This window comes from Channa argus, chromosome 10 (assembly GCF_033026475.1).
Source record: "Channa argus isolate prfri chromosome 10, Channa argus male v1.0, whole genome shotgun sequence".
Classification (NCBI taxonomy): Eukaryota; Metazoa; Chordata; class Actinopteri; order Anabantiformes; family Channidae; genus Channa; species Channa argus.
Genome location: NC_090206.1, coordinates 3,403,843 through 3,418,883, shown reverse-complemented (window position 1 = coordinate 3,418,883; position 15,041 = coordinate 3,403,843). Strand labels below are relative to the sequence as shown.

Here is a 15,041-nt window from a genome sequence, read left to right as displayed (position 1 = left end):
CAATAAAATTGTACTGGGCATTTAGAAGCAAGCTAGTCATAAGTAGTGTTTATACACAGAGGCACTGCTGGGATTTGAACCCAGGATCTCCTGTTTACAAGACAGGCACTTTAACCAGCTAAGCCACAGCGCCTCATTTAAAGGATTTCAAATCCCAGAGAATTGCCCATATGTAGATGGTGCGTGCAAAAACATCAAGTGATTAAGGCACTCCTGGAAGGAATACACGAGATCTCCAAGACATGCTTTTACCCGCTAGGCCCCAGTACCTACGCCGTACACAAAGAAGTCCAGCGATCAAGGAAGTCTTGTAACTTGATCTCAGGATTTCACGGATGCGTTGGGTATTTTGTAGCCATCTGACACTCAGCGCCTCATTTAAAGGATTTCAAATCCCAGAGAATTGCCCATATGTACCGTGAGCCAAAAACCCAATTATATTTCGATGGATGTTAGAGTTGCACCTTCTGCGACAAAACCTCATGGGACGCCATGTGGAAGTGCACCTTGGTAATGTATGCAAAGGCGTAATCCAACATGTCAGAATTGATTCCACATGAACTTTGTTACAGCTTGAAACTGCTAGCACTTGATCTCAATATCTGATCTTGCGAAAATGGCAGTGATAGAAGAACCATTTCAAGCACAAAACAACTCCTTTTATGAACATTGTAGTGTCAAAGTAGATGGTGCGTGCAAAAACATCAAGTGATTAAGGCACTCCTGGAAGGAATACACGAGATCTCCAAGACATGCTTTTACCCGCTAGGCCCCAGTACCTACGCCGCACACAAAGAAGTCCAGCGATCAAGGAAGTCTTGTAACTTGATCTCAGGATTTCACGGATGCGTTGGGCATTTTGTAGCCATCTGACACACAGCGCCTCATTTAAAGGATTTCAAATCCCAGAAAATTGCCCATATGTACCGTGAGCCAAAAACCCAATTATATTTCGATGGATGTTAGAGTTGCACCTTCTGCGACAAAACTTCATGGGACGCCATGTGGAAGTGCACCTTGGTAATGTATGCAAAGGCGTAATCCAACATGTCAGAATTGATTCCACATGAACTTTGTTACAGCTTGAAACTGCTAGCACTTGATCTCAATAGCTGATCTTGCGAAAATGGCAGTGATAGAACAACCATTTCAAGCACAAAACAACTCCTTTTATGAACATTGTAGTGTCAAAGTAGATGGTGCGTGCAAAAACATCAAGTGATTAAGGCACTCCTGGAAGGAATACACGAGATCTCCAAGACATGCTTTTACCCGCTAGGCCCCAGTACCTACGCCGCACACAAAGAAGTCCAGCGATCAAGGAAGTCTTGTAACTTGATCTCAGGATTTCACGGATGCGTTGGGCATTTTGTAACAATCTGACACACAGCGCCTCATTTAAAGGATTTCAAATCCCAGAGAATTGCCCATATGTACCGTGAGCCAAAAACCCAATTATATTTCGATGGATGTTAGAGTTGCACCTTCTGCGACAAAACTTCATGGGACGCCATGTGGAAGTGCACCTTGGTAATGTATGCAAAGGCGTAATCCAACATGTCAGAATTGATTCCACATGAACTTTGTTACAGCTTGAAACTGCTAGCACTTGATCTCAATGTCTGATCTTGCGAAAATGGCAGTGATAGAACAACCATTTCAAGCACAAAACAACTCCTTTTATGAACATTGTAGTGTCAAAGTAGATGGTGCGTGCAAAAACATCAAGTGATTAAGGCACTCCTGGAAGTAATACACGGGATCTCCAAGACATGCTTTTACCCGCTAGGCCCCAGTACCTACGCCGCACACAAAGAAGTCCAGCGATCAAGGAAGTCTTGTAACTTGATCTCAGGATTTCACGGATGCGTTGGGCATTTTGTAGCCATCTGACACACAGCGCCTCATTTAAAGGATTTCAAATCCCAGAAAATTGCCCATATGTACCGTGAGCCAAAAACCCAATTATATTTCGATGGATGTTAGAGTTGCACCTTCTGCGACAAAACTTCATGGGACGCCATGTGGAAGTGCACCTTGGTAATGTATGCAAAGGCGTAATCCAACATGTCAGAATTGATTCCACATGAACTTTGTTACAACTTGAAACTGCAAGCACTTGATCTCAATAGCTGATCTTGCGAAAATGGCAGTGATAGAACAACCATTTCAAGCACAAAACAACTCCTTTTATGAACATTGTAGTGTCAAAGTAGATGGTGCGTGCAAAAACATCAAGTGATTAAGGCACTCCTGGAAGGAATACACGAGATCTCCAAGACATGCTTTTACCCGCTAGGCCCCAGTACCTACGCCGCACACAAAGAAGTCCAGCGATCAAGGAAGTCTTGTAACTTGATCTCAGGATTTCACGGTTTCACGGATGATCCAGCCACAGAATGGATTGGCATCTTGCTTTTTGCAGACATTGTTTTGTGATCTTCTCTGAGAGTTTACCTTTAGACTGTGTGGCTTAAAATGAAGCCAGCAGCTTGAGTGGCGCTGTGGCTTAGTTGGTTAAAGTGCCTGTCTAGTAAACAGGAGATCCTGGGTTCGAATCCCAGCAGTGCCTGAGCTGACTGTGTATTTATGCATCTTTTGCCTTTAATTGACTGAACTTTTGCGTTGGGCATTTAGTAGCAAGCGTGGATCTCGTTGTTGTTAGAAGAACCATTTCAAGCATAAAACAACTCCCTTTTTGGCCTTTGCCAACATGACTGTAGCTTTACACATCTTTTGCCTTGAAATGAACAATAAAATTGTACTGGGCATTTAGAAGCAAGCTAGTCATAAGTAGTGTTTATACACAGAGGCACTGCTGGGATTTGAACCCAGGATCTCCTGTTTACAAGACAGGCACTTTAACCAGCTAAGCCACAGCGCCTCATTTAAAGGATTTCAAATCCCAGAGAATTGCCCATATGTAGATGGTGCGTGCAAAAACATCAAGTGATTAAGGCACTCCTGGAAGGAATACACGAGATCTCCAAGACATGCTTTTACCCGCTAGGCCCCAGTACCTACGCCGTACACAAAGAAGTCCAGCGATCAAGGAAGTCTTGTAACTTGATCTCAGGATTTCACGGATGCGTTGGGTATTTTGTAGCCATCTGACACTCAGCGCCTCATTTAAAGGATTTCAAATCCCAGAGAATTGCCCATATGTACCGTGAGCCAAAAACCCAATTATATTTCGATGGATGTTAGAGTTGCACCTTCTGCGACAAAACCTCATGGGACGCCATGTGGAAGTGCACCTTGGTAATGTATGCAAAGGCGTAATCCAACATGTCAGAATTGATTCCACATGAACTTTGTTACAGCTTGAAACTGCTAGCACTTGATCTCAATATCTGATCTTGCGAAAATGGCAGTGATAGAAGAACCATTTCAAGCACAAAACAACTCCTTTTATGAACATTGTAGTGTCAAAGTAGATGGTGCGTGCAAAAACATCAAGTGATTAAGGCACTCCTGGAAGGAATACACGAGATCTCCAAGACATGCTTTTACCCGCTAGGCCCCAGTACCTACGCCGCACACAAAGAAGTCCAGCGATCAAGGAAGTCTTGTAACTTGATCTCAGGATTTCACGGATGCGTTGGGCATTTTGTAGCCATCTGACACACAGCGCCTCATTTAAAGGATTTCAAATCCCAGAAAATTGCCCATATGTACCGTGAGCCAAAAACCCAATTATATTTCGATGGATGTTAGAGTTGCACCTTCTGCGACAAAACTTCATGGGACGCCATGTGGAAGTGCACCTTGGTAATGTATGCAAAGGCGTAATCCAACATGTCAGAATTGATTCCACATGAACTTTGTTACAGCTTGAAACTGCTAGCACTTGATCTCAATAGCTGATCTTGCGAAAATGGCAGTGATAGAACAACCATTTCAAGCACAAAACAACTCCTTTTATGAACATTGTAGTGTCAAAGTAGATGGTGCGTGCAAAAACATCAAGTGATTAAGGCACTCCTGGAAGGAATACACGAGATCTCCAAGACATGCTTTTACCCGCTAGGCCCCAGTACCTACGCCGCACACAAAGAAGTCCAGCGATCAAGGAAGTCTTGTAACTTGATCTCAGGATTTCACGGATGCGTTGGGCATTTTGTAACAATCTGACACACAGCGCCTCATTTAAAGGATTTCAAATCCCAGAGAATTGCCCATATGTACCGTGAGCCAAAAACCCAATTATATTTCGATGGATGTTAGAGTTGCACCTTCTGCGACAAAACTTCATGGGACGCCATGTGGAAGTGCACCTTGGTAATGTATGCAAAGGCGTAATCCAACATGTCAGAATTGATTCCACATGAACTTTGTTACAGCTTGAAACTGCTAGCACTTGATCTCAATGTCTGATCTTGCGAAAATGGCAGTGATAGAACAACCATTTCAAGCACAAAACAACTCCTTTTATGAACATTGTAGTGTCAAAGTAGATGGTGCGTGCAAAAACATCAAGTGATTAAGGCACTCCTGGAAGTAATACACGGGATCTCCAAGACATGCTTTTACCCGCTAGGCCCCAGTACCTACGCCGCACACAAAGAAGTCCAGCGATCAAGGAAGTCTTGTAACTTGATCTCAGGATTTCACGGATGCGTTGGGCATTTTGTAGCCATCTGACACACAGCGCCTCATTTAAAGGATTTCAAATCCCAGAAAATTGCCCATATGTACCGTGAGCCAAAAACCCAATTATATTTCGATGGATGTTAGAGTTGCACCTTCTGCGACAAAACTTCATGGGACGCCATGTGGAAGTGCACCTTGGTAATGTATGCAAAGGCGTAATCCAACATGTCAGAATTGATTCCACATGAACTTTGTTACAACTTGAAACTGCAAGCACTTGATCTCAATAGCTGATCTTGCGAAAATGGCAGTGATAGAACAACCATTTCAAGCACAAAACAACTCCTTTTATGAACATTGTAGTGTCAAAGTAGATGGTGCGTGCAAAAACATCAAGTGATTAAGGCACTCCTGGAAGGAATACACGAGATCTCCAAGACATGCTTTTACCCGCTAGGCCCCAGTACCTACGCCGCACACAAAGAAGTCCAGCGATCAAGGAAGTCTTGTAACTTGATCTCAGGATTTCACGGATGCGTTGGGCATTTTGTAGCCATCTGACACACAGCGCCTCATTTAAAGGATTTCAAATCCCAGAGAATTGCCCATATGTACCGTGAGCCAAAAACCCAATTATATTTCGATGGATGTTAGAGTTGCACCTTCTGCGACAAAACTTCATGGGACGCCATGTGGAAGTGCACCTTGGTAATGTATGCAAAGGCGTAATCCAACATGTCAGAATTGATTCCACATGAACTTTGTTACAGCTTGAAACTGCTAGCACTTGATCTCAATATCTGATCTTGCGAAAATGGCAGTGATAGAACAACCATTTCAAGCACAAAACAACTCCTTTTATGAACATTGTAGTGTCAAAGTAGATGGTGCGTGCAAAAACATCAAGTGATTAAGGCACTCCTGGAAGGAATACACGAGATCTCCAAGACATGCTTTTACCCGCTAGGCCCCAGTACCTACGCCGCACACAAAGAAGTCCAGCGATCAAGGAAGTCTTGTAACTTGATCTCAGGATTTCACGGTTTCACGGATGATCCAGCCACAGAATGGATTGGCATCTTGCTTTTTGCAGACATTGTTTTGTGATCTTCTCTGAGAGTTTACCTTTAGACTGTGTGGCTTAAAATGAAGCCAGCAGCTTGAGTGGCGCTGTGGCTTAGTTGGTTAAAGTGCCTGTCTAGTAAACAGGAGATCCTGGGTTCGAATCCCAGCAGTGCCTGAGCTGACTGTGTATTTATGCATCTTTTGCCTTTAATTGACTGAACTTTTGCGTTGGGCATTTAGTAGCAAGCGTGGATCTCGTTGTTGTTAGAAGAACCATTTCAAGCATAAAACAACTCCCTTTTTGGCCTTTGCCTACATGACTGTATCTTTACACATCTTTTGCTTTGAAATGACTAATAAAATTGTACTGGGTATTTAGAAGCAAGCTAGTCATAAGTAGTGTTTATACACAGAGTTTATACACACGAGATCTCCAAGACATGCTTTTACCCGCTAGGCCCCAGTACCTACGCCGCACACAAAGAAGTCCAGCGATCAAGGAAGTCTTGTAACTTGATCGCAGGACTTCACGGATGCGTTGGGCATTTAGTAGCAAGCGTGGATCTCGTTGTCAATTTATCCTACGCGCTTACATGCCTACGGCGTTATTTTTCCCCGGGGCAAAAAGCTGCGCCTTGAGGTAGTGTGGCTGAGTGGTCTAAGGCGCTGGATTTAGGCTCAAGTCTCTCAGGAGGCGTGGGTTCGAATCCCACCACTGCCATTTGACAACTAAAGGCTATTGATTCCATATCTCAAATGAATGACTTTGTTTAAGACAGGAGTTGACTCATCTGTAGTCTCCACCGCAGGTTGAACAGGGTGCAGCATTAAAAAAAGAAAAATCTATGGCTAAAGAAACAGCATCTTCTGACTTTTTGTGTGAAATTACACAGTTGCTTCTTCATGCCATAATCGGAGAAAAAGAAGTATTATGTGCACTGAAAATGTTGAAAGGCAGACACATCTTTTGCCTTGAAATGACCAATGAAATTGTATTGGGCATTCAGAAGAAAGCTAGTCATAAGTGGTGTTTATAGACAGAGGCACTGCTGGGATTTGAACCCAGGATCTCCTGTTTACGAGACAGGCACTTTAACCAGCTAAGCCACAGCGCGTCATTTAAAGGATTTCAAATCCCAGAGAATTGCCCATATGTACCGTGAGCCAAAAACCCAATTATATTTCGATGGATGTTAGAGTTGCACCTTCTGTGACAAAACTTCATGGGACGCCATGTGGAAGTGCACCTTGGTAATGTAGTCAATAGCTGATCTTGCGAAAATGGCAGTGATAGAACATCCATTTCAAGCACAAAACAACTCCTTTTATGAACATTGTAGTGTCAAAGTAGATGGTGCGTGCAAAAACATCAAGTGATTAAGGCACTCCTGGAAGGAATACACGAGATCTCCAAGACATGCTTTTACCCGCTAGGCCCCAGTACCTACGCCGCACACAAAGAAGTCCAGCGATCAAGGAAGTCTTGTAACTTGATCTCAGGATTTCACGGATGATCCAGCCACAGAATGGAGTGGCATCTTGCTTTTTGCAGACATTGTTTTGTGATCTTCTCTGAGAGTTTACCTTTAGACTGTGTGGCTTAAAATGAAGCCAGCAGCTTGAGTGGCGCTGTGGCTTAGTTGGTTAAAGTGCCTGTCTAGTAAACAGGAGATCCTGGGTTCGAATCCCAGCAGTGCCTGAGCTGACTGTGTCTTTATGCATCTTTTGCCTTTAATTGACTGAACTTTTGCGTTGGGTATTTAGTAGCAAGCGTGGATCTCGTTGTCAATTTATCCTGCGCGCTTACATGCCTACTGCGTTATTTTTCCCCGACGCAAAAGCTGCGCCTTGAGGTAGTGTGGCCGAGTGGTCTAAGGCGCTGGATTTAGGCTCTCAGGAGGCGTGGGTTCAAATCCCACCACTGCCATTTGACACCAGGTGCATATGGAAAGCACTTCTTATAATGATATAGGGTTCTTACCTCTTGCAGGTCATCAATGTTTACTCTTTGTACAATTATGCACAGATGATCAGCTCTTCTAGTTAAGACATCCTCCCTGCTGAGCTTCCTAGCTCGTAACCTGCACGAATGCAACAGAAAAACAAGTGCAGGAAGTGTGGCTGAGTGGTCCAAAGCGCTGGCTGAAGGCTCCAGTCTCTCAGGACAAGTGGAATCCCACCACTGCCATCTGAAAACTAGAGGCTATCGATTCCATATCTCAAATGAATGACTTTGTTTGAGACAGGAGTTGACTTATTTGTAGTCTCCACCGCTGGTTGAACAGCGTGAAGCATCAAAAAATCATCTATGGCTAAAGCAACAACATCTTCTGACTTTTTGTGTGAAATTACACAGTTGCTTCTTTATCCCATAATCCCAAAAAAAGCAGTATTACGTGCACTGAAAATGTTGAAACGTGCCAACCTGACAGAGCAATAGAGCAGAGTGGTATAGTGGACCTTGTAGCATTTGATCTCAATATTTGATCTTGCGAAACCGGGAGTGATAGAAGAAGCATTTCAAGCATAAAACAACTCCCTTTTTGGCCGTTGCCAACATGACTGTAGCTTTACACATCTTTTGCCTTGAAATGACCAATAAAATTGTACTGGGCATTTAGAAGCAAGCTAGTCATAAGTAGTGTTTATACACAGAGGCACTGCTGGGATTTGAACCCAGGATCTCCTGTTTACAAGACAGGTGCTTTAACCAGCTAAGCCACAGCGCCTCATTTAAATGATTTCAAATCCCAGAGAATTGCCCATATGTACCGTGAGCCAAAAACGGATGGATGTTAGAGTTGCACCTTCTGCAACAAAACTTCATGGGACGCCGTGTGGAAGTGCACCTTGGTAATGTATGCAAAGGCGTAATACAACATGTCAGAATTGATTCCACATGAGCTGACTGTGTCTTAATTCATCTTTTGCTTTTAATTGACTAAACTATTGCGTTGGGCATTTAGTAGCAAGCGTGGATCTCGTTGTCAATTTATCCTACGTGCTCACATGCCTACGGCGTTATTTTTCCCCGGGGCAAAAAGCTGCTTCTTGAGGTAGTGTGGCCGAGTGGTCCAAGGCGCTGGATTAAGGCTCCAGTCTCTCAGGAGGCGTGGGTTCGAATCCCACCACTGCCATTTGACAACTAAAGGCTATTGATTCCATATCTGAAATGAATGAATTTGTTTAAGACAGGAGTTGACTCATCTGTAGTCTCCACTGCAGGTTGAACAATGTGCAGCATTAAAAAAAAAAAAAAATCTATGGCTAAAGAAACAGCATCTTCTGACTTTTTGTGTGAAATTACACAGTTGCTTCTTCATGCCATAATCGGAGAAAAAGAAGTATTATGTGCACTGAAAATGTTGAAAGACAGACACATCTTTCGCCTTGAAATGACCAATGAAATTGTATTGGGCATTCAGAAGAAAGCTAGTCATAAGTGGTGTTTATAGACAGAGGCACTGCTGGGATTTGAACCCAGGATCTTTTGTTTACAAAACAGGCACTTTAACCAGCTAAGCCACAGCACCTCATTTAAACAATATTAAATCCCAGAGAATTGCCCATATGTACCGTGAGCCAAAAACCCAATTATATTTCGATGGATGTTAGAGTTGCACCTTCTGCGACAAAACTTCATGGGATGCCATGTGGAAGTGCACCTTGGTAATGTATGCAAAGGCGTAATCCAACATGTCAGAATTGATTCCACATGAACTTTGTTACAGCTTGAAATTGCTAGCACTTGATCTCAACATCTGATCTTGCGAAAATGGCAGTGATAGAACAACCATTTCAAGCACAAAACAACTCCTTTTATGAACATTGTAGTGTCAAAGTAGATGGTGCGTGCAAAAACATCAAGTGATTAAGGCACTCCCTGAAGGAATACACGAGATCTCCAATACATGCTTTTACCCGCTAGGCCCCAGTACCTACGCCGCACACAAAGAAGTCCAGCGATCAAGGAAGTCTTGTAACTTCATCTCAGGATATCACGGATTCACGGATGATCCAGCCACAGAATGGATTGGCATCTTGCTTTTTGCAGACATTGTTTTGTGATCTTCTCTGAGAGTTTACCTTTAGACTGTGTGGCTTAAAATAAAGCCAGCAGCTTGAGTGGCGCTGTGGCTTAGTTGGTTAAAGTGCCTGTCTAGTAAACAGGAGATCCTGGGTTCGAATCCCAGCAGTGCCTGAGCTGACTGTGTCTTTATGCATCTTTTGCCTTTAATTGACTAAACTATTGCGTTGGGCATTTAGTAGCAAGCGTGGATCTCGTTGTCAATTTATCCTACGTGCTCACATGCCTACGGCGTTATTTTTCCCCGGGGCAAAAAGCTGCTTCTTGAGGTAGTGTGGCCGAGTGGTCCAAGGCGCTGGATTAAGGCTCCAGTCTCTCAGGAGGCGTGGGTTCGAATCCCACCACTGCCATTTGACAACTAAAGGCTATTGATTCCATATCTGAAATGAATGAATTTGTTTAAGACAGGAGTTGACTCATCTGTAGTCTCCACTGCAGGTTGAACAATGTGCAGCATTAAAAAAAAAAAAAAATCTATGGCTAAAGAAACAGCATCTTCTGACTTTTTGTGTGAAATTACACAGTTGCTTCTTCATGCCATAATCGGAGAAAAAGAAGTATTATGTGCACTGAAAATGTTGAAAGACAGACACATCTTTCGCCTTGAAATGACCAATGAAATTGTATTGGGCATTCAGAAGAAAGCTAGTCATAAGTGGTGTTTATAGACAGAGGCACTGCTGGGATTTGAACCCAGGATCTTTTGTTTACAAAACAGGCACTTTAACCAGCTAAGCCACAGCACCTCATTTAAACAATATTAAATCCCAGAGAATTGCCCATATGTACCGTGAGCCAAAAACCCAATTATATTTCGATGGATGTTAGAGTTGCACCTTCTGCGACAAAACTTCATGGGATGCCATGTGGAAGTGCACCTTGGTAATGTATGCAAAGGCGTAATCCAACATGTCAGAATTGATTCCACATGAACTTTGTTACAGCTTGAAATTGCTAGCACTTGATCTCAACATCTGATCTTGCGAAAATGGCAGTGATAGAACAACCATTTCAAGCACAAAACAACTCCTTTTATGAACATTGTAGTGTCAAAGTAGATGGTGCGTGCAAAAACATCAAGTGATTAAGGCACTCCCTGAAGGAATACACGAGATCTCCAATACATGCTTTTACCCGCTAGGCCCCAGTACCTACGACGCACACAAAGAAGTCCAGCGATCAAGGAAGTCTTGTAACTTCATCTCAGGATATCACGGATTCACGGATGATCCAGCCACAGAATGGATTGGCATCTTGCTTTTTGCAGACATTGTTTTGTGATCTTCTCTGAGAGTTTACCTTTAGACTGTGTGGCTTAAAATAAAGCCAGCAGCTTGAGTGGCGCTGTGGCTTAGTTGGTTAAAGTGCCTGTCTAGTAAACAGGAGATCCTGGGTTCGAATCCCAGCAGTGCCTGAGCTGACTGTGTCTTTATGCATCTTTTGCCTTTAATTGACTAAACTATTGCGTTGGGCATTTAGTAGCAAGCGTGGATCTCGTTGTCAATTTATCCTACGTGCTCACATGCCTACGGCGTTATTTTTCCCCGAGGCAAAAGCTGCGCCTTGAGGTAGTGTGGCCGAGTGGTCTAAGGCGCTGGATTTAGGCTCCAGTCTCTCAGGAAGTGTGGGTTCAAATCCCACCACTGCCATTTGACACCAGGTGCCTATGGAAAGCACTTCTTATAATGATATAGGGTTCTTACCTCTTGCAGGTCATCAATGTTTACTCTTTGTACAATTATGCACAGATGATCAGCTCTTCTAGTTAAGACATCCTCCCTGCTGAGCTTCCTAGCTCGTAACCTGCACGAATGCAACAGAAAAACAAGTGCAGGAAGTGTGGCTGAGTGGTCCAAAGCGCTGGCTTAAGGTTCCAGTCTCTCAGGACAAGTGGAATCCCACCACTGCCATCTGACAACTAGAGGCTATCGATTCCATATCTCAAATGAATGACTTTGTTTGAGACAGGAGTTGACTAATCTGTAGTCTCCACCGCTGGTTGAACAGCGTGAAGCATCAAAAAATCATCTACGGCTAAAGCAACAACATCTTCTGAGTTTTTGTGTGAAATTACACAGTTGCTTCTTTATCCCATAATCCCAAAAAAAGCAGTATTACGTGCACTGAAAATGTTGAAACGTGCCAACCTGACAGAGCAATAGAGCAGAGTGGTATAGTGGACCTTGTAGCATTTGATCTCAATATTTGATCTTGAAAAACCGGGAGTGATAGAAGAAGCATTTCAAGCATAAAACAACTCCCTTTTTGGCCTTTGCCAACATGACTGTAGCTTTACACATCTTTTGCCTTGAAATGAACAATAAAATTGTACTGGGCATTTAGAAGCAAGCTAGTCATAAGTAGTGTTTATACACAGAGGCACTGCTAGGATTTGAACCCAGGATCCCCTGTTTACAAGACAGGCGCTTTAACCAGCTAAGCCACAGCGCCTCATTTAAAGGATTTCAAATCCCAGAGAATTGCCCATATGTACCGTGAGCCAAAAACCCAATTATATTTCGATGGATGTTAGAGTTGCACCTTCTGCGACAAAACTTCATGGGACGCCATGTGGAAGTGCACCTTGGTAATGTATGCAAAGGCGTAATCCAACATGTCAGAATTGATTCCACATGAACTTTGTTACAGCTTGAAACTGCTAGCACTTGATCTCAATATCTGATCTTGCGAAAATGGCAGTGATAGAAGAACCATTTCAAGCACAAAACAACTCCTTTTATGAACATTGTAGTGTCAAAGTAGATGGTGCGTGCAAAAACATCGAGTGATTAAGGCACTCCTGGAAGGAATACACGAGATCTCCAAGACATGCTTTTACCCTCTAGGCCCCAGTACCTACGCCGCACACAAAGAAGTCCAGCGATCAAGGAAGTCTTGTAACTTGATCTCAGGATTTCACGGATGCGTTGGGCATTTTGTAGCCATCTGACACACAACGCCTCATTTAAAGGATTTCAAATCCCAGAGAATTGCCCATATGTACCGTGAGCCAAAAACCCAATTATATTTCGATGGATGTTAGAGTTGCACCTTCTGCGACAAAACTTCATGGGACGCCATGTGGAAGTGCACCTTGGTAATGTATGCAAAGGCGTAATCCAACATGTCAGAATTGATTCCACATGAACTTTGTTACAGCTTGAAACTGCTAGCACTTGATCTCAATATCTGATCTTGCGAAAATGGCAGTGATAGAACAACCATTTCAAGCACAAAACAACTCCTTTTATGAACATTGTAGTGTCAAAGTAGATGGTGCGTGCAAAAACATCAAGTGATTAAGGCACTCCTGGAAGGAATACACGAGATCTCCAAGACATGCTTTTACCCGCTAGGCCCCAGTACCTACGCCGCACACAAAGAAGTCCAGCTATCAAGGAAGTCTTGTAACTTGATCTCAGGATTTCACGGATGCGTTGGGCATTTTGTAGCCATCTGACACACAGCGCCTCATTTAAACGATTTCAAATCCCAGAGAATTGCCCATATGTACCGTGAGCCAAAAACGGATGGATGTTAGAGTTGCAACTTCTGCGACAAAACTTCATGGGACGCCATGTGGAAGTGCACCTTGGTAATGTATGCAAAGGCGTAATCCAACATGTCAGAATTGATTCCACATGAACTTTGTTACAGCTTGAAACTGCTAGCACTTGATCTCAATATCTGATCTTGCGAAAATGGCAGTGATAGAACAACCATTTCAAGCACAAAACAACTCCTTTTATGAACATTGTAGTGTCAAAGTAGATGGTGCGTGCAAAAACATCAAGTGATTAAGGCACTCCTGGAAGGAATACACGAGATCTCCAAGACATGCTTTTACCCGCTAGGCCCCAGTACCTACGCCGCACACAAAGAAGTCCAGCGATCAAGGAAGTCTTGTAACTTGATCTCAGGATTTCACGGATGCGTTGGGCATTTTGTAGCCATGTGACACACAGCGCCTCATTTAAAGGATTTCAAATCCCAGAGAATTGCACATATGTACCGTGAGCCAAAAACCCAATTATATTTCGATGGATGTTAGAGTTGCACCTTCTGCGACAAAACTTCATGGGACGCCATGTGGAAGTGCACCTTGGTAATGTATGCAAAGGCAAAATCCAACATGTCAGAATTGATTCCACATGAACTTTGTTACAGCTTGAAACTGCTAGCACTTGATCTCAATAGCTGATCTTGCGAAAATGGCAATGATAGAACAACCATTTCAAGCACAAAACAACAACTTTTATGAACATTGTAGTGTCAAAGTAGATGGTGCGTGCAAAAACATCAAGTGATTAAGGCACTCCTGGAAGGAATACACGAGATCTCCAATACATGCTTTTACCCGCTAGGCCCCAGTACCTACGCCGCACACAAAGAAGTCCAGCGATCAAGGAAGTCTTGTAACTTGATCTCAGGATTTCACGGATGCGTTGGGCATTTTGTAGCCATCTGACACACAGCGCCTCATTTATAGGATTTCAAATCCCAGAGAATTGCCCATATGTACCGTGAGCCAAAAACCCAATTATATTTCGATGGATGTTAGAGTTGCACCTTCTGCGACAAATACACGAGATCTCCAAGACATGCTTTTACCCGCTAGGCCCCAGTACCTACGCCGCACACAAAGAAGTCCAGCGATCAAGGAAGTCTTGTAACTTGATCTCAGGATTTCACGGATGATCCAGCCACAGAATGGAGTGGCATCTTGCTTTTTGCAGACATTGTTTTGTGATCTTCTCTGAGAGTTTACCTTTAGACTGTGTGGCTGAAAAAAAAGCCAGAGTCTTGAGTGGCGCTGTGGCTTAGTTGGTTAAAGTGCCTGTCTAGTAAACAGGAAATCATGGGTTCGAATCCCAGCAGTGCCTGAGCTGACTGTGTCTTTATGCATCTTTTGCCTTTAATTGACTAAACTATTGCGTTGGGCATTTAGTAGCAAGCGTGGATCTCGTTGTCAATTTATACTACGCGCTTACATGCCTACTGCGTTAATTTTCCCCGAGGCAAAAGCTGCGCCTTGAGGTGGTGTGGCCGAGTGGTCTAAGGCGCTGGATTTAGGCTCCAGTCTCTCAGGAGGCGTGGGTTCAAATCCCACCACTGCCATTTGACACCAGGTGCATATGGAAAGCACTTCTTATAATGATATAGGGTTCTTACCTCTTGCAGGTCATCAATGTTTACTCTTTGTACAATTATGCACAGATGATCAGCTCTTCTAGTTAAGACATCATCAACAACATCTTCTGACTTTTTGTGTGAAATTACACAGTTGCTTCTTTAT

The 15,041-nt window shown here is 43.3% G+C and overlaps 19 non-coding genes across 19 annotated transcripts; 12 read left to right on the top strand and 7 right to left on the bottom strand.

Moving 5' to 3' along the window:
* Window positions 1–59: 59 nt before the first annotated feature.
* Window positions 60–133, bottom strand: trnat-ugu (transfer RNA threonine (anticodon UGU)). The gene has a single exon. It is a non-coding gene; the product is annotated as a tRNA-Thr (tRNA).
* A 2,365-nt stretch (window positions 134–2,498) lies between these two features.
* trnat-agu (transfer RNA threonine (anticodon AGU)) lies at window positions 2,499–2,572 on the top strand. The gene has a single exon. It is a non-coding gene; the product is annotated as a tRNA-Thr (tRNA).
* Window positions 2,573–2,810: 238 nt separating this feature from the next.
* On the bottom strand, window positions 2,811–2,884 carry trnat-ugu (transfer RNA threonine (anticodon UGU)). Its single transcript has one exon. It is a non-coding gene; the product is annotated as a tRNA-Thr (tRNA).
* Window positions 2,885–5,759: 2,875 nt separating this feature from the next.
* trnat-agu (transfer RNA threonine (anticodon AGU)) lies at window positions 5,760–5,833 on the top strand. Its single transcript has one exon. It is a non-coding gene; the product is annotated as a tRNA-Thr (tRNA).
* Window positions 5,834–6,297: 464 nt separating this feature from the next.
* On the top strand, window positions 6,298–6,379 carry trnal-uag (transfer RNA leucine (anticodon UAG)). Its single transcript has one exon. It is a non-coding gene; the product is annotated as a tRNA-Leu (tRNA).
* A 320-nt stretch (window positions 6,380–6,699) lies between these two features.
* On the bottom strand, window positions 6,700–6,773 carry trnat-cgu (transfer RNA threonine (anticodon CGU)). The gene has a single exon. It is a non-coding gene; the product is annotated as a tRNA-Thr (tRNA).
* Window positions 6,774–7,283: 510 nt separating this feature from the next.
* trnat-agu (transfer RNA threonine (anticodon AGU)) lies at window positions 7,284–7,357 on the top strand. Its single transcript has one exon. It is a non-coding gene; the product is annotated as a tRNA-Thr (tRNA).
* Window positions 7,358–7,510: 153 nt separating this feature from the next.
* Window positions 7,511–7,585, top strand: trnal-uag (transfer RNA leucine (anticodon UAG)). The gene has a single exon. It is a non-coding gene; the product is annotated as a tRNA-Leu (tRNA).
* A 728-nt stretch (window positions 7,586–8,313) lies between these two features.
* trnat-ugu (transfer RNA threonine (anticodon UGU)) lies at window positions 8,314–8,387 on the bottom strand. Its single transcript has one exon. It is a non-coding gene; the product is annotated as a tRNA-Thr (tRNA).
* Window positions 8,388–8,713: 326 nt separating this feature from the next.
* trnal-aag (transfer RNA leucine (anticodon AAG)) lies at window positions 8,714–8,795 on the top strand. Its single transcript has one exon. It is a non-coding gene; the product is annotated as a tRNA-Leu (tRNA).
* Window positions 8,796–9,117: 322 nt separating this feature from the next.
* On the bottom strand, window positions 9,118–9,191 carry trnat-ugu (transfer RNA threonine (anticodon UGU)). Its single transcript has one exon. It is a non-coding gene; the product is annotated as a tRNA-Thr (tRNA).
* Window positions 9,192–9,785: 594 nt separating this feature from the next.
* Window positions 9,786–9,859, top strand: trnat-agu (transfer RNA threonine (anticodon AGU)). Its single transcript has one exon. It is a non-coding gene; the product is annotated as a tRNA-Thr (tRNA).
* Window positions 9,860–10,013: 154 nt separating this feature from the next.
* Window positions 10,014–10,095, top strand: trnal-aag (transfer RNA leucine (anticodon AAG)). Its single transcript has one exon. It is a non-coding gene; the product is annotated as a tRNA-Leu (tRNA).
* Window positions 10,096–10,417: 322 nt separating this feature from the next.
* Window positions 10,418–10,491, bottom strand: trnat-ugu (transfer RNA threonine (anticodon UGU)). The gene has a single exon. It is a non-coding gene; the product is annotated as a tRNA-Thr (tRNA).
* A 594-nt stretch (window positions 10,492–11,085) lies between these two features.
* trnat-agu (transfer RNA threonine (anticodon AGU)) lies at window positions 11,086–11,159 on the top strand. Its single transcript has one exon. It is a non-coding gene; the product is annotated as a tRNA-Thr (tRNA).
* A 153-nt stretch (window positions 11,160–11,312) lies between these two features.
* Window positions 11,313–11,394, top strand: trnal-uag (transfer RNA leucine (anticodon UAG)). The gene has a single exon. It is a non-coding gene; the product is annotated as a tRNA-Leu (tRNA).
* Window positions 11,395–12,122: 728 nt separating this feature from the next.
* trnat-ugu (transfer RNA threonine (anticodon UGU)) lies at window positions 12,123–12,196 on the bottom strand. Its single transcript has one exon. It is a non-coding gene; the product is annotated as a tRNA-Thr (tRNA).
* Window positions 12,197–14,554: 2,358 nt separating this feature from the next.
* On the top strand, window positions 14,555–14,628 carry trnat-agu (transfer RNA threonine (anticodon AGU)). Its single transcript has one exon. It is a non-coding gene; the product is annotated as a tRNA-Thr (tRNA).
* A 153-nt stretch (window positions 14,629–14,781) lies between these two features.
* trnal-uag (transfer RNA leucine (anticodon UAG)) lies at window positions 14,782–14,863 on the top strand. The gene has a single exon. It is a non-coding gene; the product is annotated as a tRNA-Leu (tRNA).
* Window positions 14,864–15,041: the final 178 nt, after the last annotated feature.